Raw genomic sequence first — 5,465 nt, 5'->3', positions numbered from 1 at the left:
TGGTGCTGGGGGATTGAACCGCGGTCCCTGTGCTTTGCTAAGCTTAGCTTGTTCTAAGTAGGTGCTTTAGACCACTGAGCCATCTCACCAGCCCTGTTTGCATCTTTTAATCTGTTCCATTGATCTTGTTTTATTTACCAGTACCATACTGACTTTGTCACAGCAGCTTTGTCATATACTTTCAAGTCAGGGATTGTGACGCCTCCTGCCTTGCCTTTGTTGCCCAGGATTGCCTTTGCTATTCTAGGTCTCTTCTGCTTTCAGATGAATTTTAGAAATGTTTTCTCTAGATCTGTGAGGTATGCTAAATGGTACTTCGATCAGGATTGAATTAAAACTGCGTAACAGTTTGGGGAGTATGGCTGTTTAATGTGAATATACTTAATGTTACAACCTATGCACTTAAAATGATCAAAATGGTAAGTTTCTCACAATTGTTATTTGGGTGCTGGGATTATACCCATGGCCTTGTACATAGTAAACACACACTCTACTATTGAGCTCTGCCCCTAGGCCAATTTTTTTTTAAATTTTATTTATTTACCTGGGGGGGCAGCTCAGCCCACCAGGGGGCGGGGCTGGCTGGCATGTGGTGCTGGGGGATTGAACTGTGGTCCCTGTGCTTTGTTTAGCTTAGCTTGTTCTAAGTAGGTGCTTTAGACCACTGAGCCATCTCACCAGCCCCCTAGGCCAATTTTTGAAACTTTTAATAATTTTAAGCTGTGTGTACCACTAGATGCAGCCCTTGGAAGGCGAAGGCAAGAGGATTGTGAGTTTCAGCCCAGTCCAGGCTATGTTCATAGTGAGACTCTGTCTCAAAGTAAAACAAGGGGCCAGGAGATAGCTCAGGAGAATAACTCCTTGCCTGGCGAGAGCAGGGGACTGAGTTCAATCCCTGGTTCCGCAAAAAAAAAAAAAAAAAAAAAAAAAGTAAAACAAAACAAAAATTTAATAATTCTCACAAAATTTGCTGATGAAACTAAATATTTATCTATGAATTAATTTCAGCTGGGTGTGGTAGGACACCTCTATAATCCCAGCACTTGGGAGGCTGAGGCAGGAGAATCTTTGCAAGTTCGAGACAAAAATTCAGAAAGTTAATTTAACCTGCTTTTTTTTTTTTAAAACAGGGTCTCACTGTGTAGTCCAGAAGATTGGCCTTGAACTTGCTTGTGTAGCCCAGGATGGCCTTAAGGTCATGTTGATCTTCCTGTCTCAGCCTCCTGAGCCTTGGCATTATGGGCATGCCCTTCCACACCTGGCTCACCTACTTCTTTTTTCCAGTACTGGGGATTAAGTCACTGCACTACATTCCAGATCTTTTTTTATTAGTTTTTATTTTGACACAGTCTTGCAAAGTCAATAAATTGCCCAAGTTATGTGATAGTAGTTTCCCCATAAAACACTTTTGGGGGCTGAGGTATGGCTCCATCTGTTGGGGCCAGCTGGGAGAGGGGCTCGCTGCGACTTTCACACCTGCCCACAGGGCAGTGCAGGGGCCACCGGCACCCGCTCTGGGTCTCTCACCATCTGTGCTTGGTGTGGCTACAGTGCATGTTCAAACTGCTGGGTCGCACAGTCTGTGCACACCCAGGCTCAGGCAGGGCCCTTTCTGTTTATTGTTGACTGTGCTGGGGCTTGAATCCAGGGCCTTATGCATGCAAGGCAAGAGCTCTACCGCTCAGCCACATCCCCAGCCCTGCATTTTTTTTTTTTTTAATTTAAAAATTTTTTAATTTCAGGGCCCTTTCTAGATGTCTGTGGAAGCCCTGTGCAGGAGTGAGCCTTTGTGACCCTGGGTAAAACAGGATAAACATTCTCCAGCTCCTTGGAGCCCAAGTCCTGAGACACACTGGAAAACACACATGTGGTTATGGGGTGAGACATCATTGTCCCAAGAGGCAGCAGGGTGCTGACCCTCTGGAAGCCTGGCCTGCACTTCCAGCTGTCCTGGGGTGGTCAGCGCCTAGGTCCCCAGGGCCAGGAGAGGAGATGGCTGCCGTGGCCCTGAGCTGGGTCCAGCCTGAAGGAAGCATCCTGCCAGCCTAACAGTCTCAGCCTCTGCATTCTCGACCCAAGTGGCAGTGGCGGCCCAGGAGACCAATGGATGTCATTGTGCTTCCGTGGGGGCTGCCCCCGTGCTGGCCCGTGTTACCTCAGCCTGTCCCCATCTCCTCCGCTCTCCACTTGATTCTGAAAGAAGCTTGGCCAGGCAGCTCCGTCTGTGGTGAGGAAGGACGCCCCAGAAATCATATAGCTGCCATTTTTAGCATAAAGCCTGAGACCAGGAAGGGTGTGGCCTGTGGCTGCGGGCGAGGCAGGAGCGAGCCAGGATCTGGCTGCGGGCGAGGCAGGAGCGAGCCCTGACTAGCCAGGATCTGGGCACCAGCCTGGTGGCCCAGCCCACCGGCCCCTGGAGGCCGCAGGCTGCAGGGGTGCGGTGGGGTGGCACGTGGGGTCCCCGTGCTCCCCTCCAGCCCTCTGTCCCTCACCAGGTCACTCTCCTGGCCTGGGGCAGCCATGAGTGCTCCTGCCATGGCCTCTGCCCTTCCTTCTGCAGCTTCTCTCTCTCTTCCTCTTCCCCTCCTTCTCCTCTCTCCTTCCCTCTTTCTCTCCCTCTGCCTCTCTGCTCCTACCCCTTCCTTCTCCCCCATTTCCTTCCCTCCCTTTAGTCACTGTGGGTCAAACGGTCCCTGGGGTGCAGACCCCAGGATCAAAGGGAAAGCCCAGTTGCTTTGTCTCTCCCAAAGGGTTGACCCCAGAACAGAGGCCACTCCACACAGACACTACAAAGACAGACGCTTTAGGCGGAGGCACACTCCCGCAATTCCCCTAGTCTAGGAGGCTGAGACAGGAGGAATGCAGATTCAAGTCTACCCTGGCAATTTAGTGAGATGAAGTCCAAAATTAAAAAAAAATAAAAGACTGCAAATGCTCAGTGCAAAGGTCCTGGGTTCGATCATCAGTACTGGAAAGAAAGAAAGATGAAGCTTAAAAAGCTGAGTAGCTTTCAGCTCCACTCTCCACTCCGGTGACAGCACTTGCTCTGTTGAGCTGTTCTGGGATTCCTTCACCTGCTGGTCCTCCCCATCTGCAGGTGAGCCTCTGCAGACCTCCTGGACGGGCACTCGCCTGTCCAGGCTCACACCAGTGGTTGTCAGCACAAACCAGGACAGAATAAAAACCCACGCTCAGAGCTGGGCTCAGTTCTGAGACCTGGGAACCCAGCAGATCAAGGGGTGGCTGACCACGGGTGGAGGGATGTGGACTTCTCACTCTTTGTTACCAGGGATCTTGGCTTCCCAGGGCTGCACAGGTAGCTGCCTTCCAAATCTGCAGCCCAGCCCCCACGGGCCCAGCCTGTTTAGGTTCCGGGCAGCCTGTTCTCTCCACAGGTCTCAGGGCAGAGCAGTGAGCAGGTTGGAGGCAGGAAGAGAAGTCCCTTGTGGAGGAGGAGGGGACCCTGTCTGCAAGCTGTCTGCTGTCTGCTCCTGGGGGTGGGTGCAGGGCTGGGCTTGCTGTCCCCCAGCCCTTCAGATGGCCCCAGGATTTGCACAACTGTAAGACCCACCTTGGCCACCCTGGAGTCTGTTCGCGGAGTTTGTCTAGCCCCAGCTCACTGCCTGGAGTGGCTCTGCAGAACCTTCTCCCTCACAGGACACTGACCTCTTGGCTCTACCAGTGCCTAGAGGGGCTTGTATTTTATTTCTCTCCTGGGGGCTCCTGGAAGCAGAAAGCAAACATTAGAACTAGCAGGGCCTCAGCAGCAGGCTCTGTAAAACAGGGCAACTGTGTCTGCTTGGAGTTGCTGGAAGGCTTGGAGGGTTAAAAGGTAGCTGCTGATTTCAGAGAGCCCAAGTGAGGAGGTCTGCTGGGGCTCCATGCTGCCCTAGGCCCCTTCCAGGGCCGCAGAGATTCAGAGCCCGTCAGCAGGGTGTCTGACTCTTGGGACCTTGGATGGTGTCTGGGGCCCAACTTCAGCTGCCAGGGCTGCCAGGAAATCCTGGGACCATCCATGGCAAGAGTCAGGGTGTCCTGCTCCCTGCTCCAGGGGAGTGGGTGCAGAGCTGAATTTGCTGTTCCCCAGACCTTCAGCTGAGGGTGTGACAAAAACCCTCTTCTCGGGTCAAGAAGATAGCTCAGTGGCCTAAGTGCCTGCCTGGTAAGTGCAAGGTTCTGTGTTTTTTTTTTTTTTTCAGAACTGGGTATTGAACTCAGACCCTTGCGCTTGTCAGGGAAGCGCTTATCCTACTGAGCCGTCTCCCCGGCCCCAAGGTTCTGAGTTTGATCCCTGGTACCAAAAAACACCACCACCACCACCAAAAAACCCCTCTTTTATATTTATGTCAGCTCCACGGTGGGTGGACCTTGGGAGGTCTGTGGGGCGGAGGAGGACATAGGCTCCTCTAGTTCTAGCACATCCAAGCTGAGGAGGGGGGTAGCCATGGAAATCCAGCATACCAGGGCCCAGGGCCCAGGGCCCAGGCTGGCATAGGCAGGGGCAGCTTCTCGGAGTACGAGAGCCTTAGAGTTCCTGGGGCCAAGGGGAACGGGAAGCGTTCTTGGCACAGTGCATACTCAGCAGGGTGGGAGGGCACGGTGCACCTGGGACAGGACATGAGGGGCGACGGCAGTACCCAGTCCTGCAGGCCTCAGGGCCCAAGCTAGGGACTGTGCTAGGCGCTGAGGAGGAGCCCTGGCAGGATTGGGTGTGGCGGATGACTGGACTTTTTTCCTTCCCCCAGTGCTGCAGGCTGGGTCCTGTCTGAGGACTCCTGCAAAGGCTGCAGGCTGACTTTGCAGGCCTGGATCATTTCCGAGTTCCCTGCCCACCCTCAATTCTCAGCCGAGGTGGGGTTTCCTCACTGGTCTATTCTACTGGTCCCTCGTGAGGACCTTAGTCACTGGGTGAAGACAGAGCAAGGAGGTGGGAGTGAGATGGATGAGAGAAACGTCAAGGGGGCAGAAGGACCCTGGCAGCTCAGTGCTCGGGCATCAGGGAGCGCAGGGCACAGGCTCCTGGAGTTTTCCCGGGGCACTCGGGGCAGCAGGGTAGCGGCTGCGCCCAGTCACAGAAGGAGCACGGGCGCGGGCGCGGCGGCCCTTCTCTGTTCCTGAGAGGAGGTGTGTTCGCTGGCGCTGTGGTGACAGCTGCGGCGGCTGCGCCCAAGGCTGCAGGCTGTCTGCGATGGCGGCGGCGGGCGGCGCGGAGGCGTAGCGACCCCGGCCCACCGCCCCTCCCCGCGCTGCTCCCTTTGCTGGCCAACATTTGCATTTATAAAGGCGATCGAGAGGGGAAGGGGATGAAAAAGAGCTGAGATGTGTTGTGTGCAGGCACCAACTCCCCGGCGAGCGCAGTTACTGTGGCCCGCAGGATGTCCGTGCAGGCGCCGAGCAGTCCGCCGACGTCCCCGCCGGGACCCTGGAGGGACCGCCCGGCGGCAGGCCCGCGGCCCTGCGGGACG

Source organism: Octodon degus, unplaced genomic scaffold (genome assembly GCF_000260255.1).
Source record: "Octodon degus isolate 3935 unplaced genomic scaffold, OctDeg1.0 scaffold00226, whole genome shotgun sequence".
NCBI classification, from domain to species: domain Eukaryota; kingdom Metazoa; phylum Chordata; class Mammalia; order Rodentia; family Octodontidae; genus Octodon; species Octodon degus.
The sequence above is the reverse complement of the archived record's forward strand: the minus strand, read 5'-3'. Positions refer to the sequence as shown.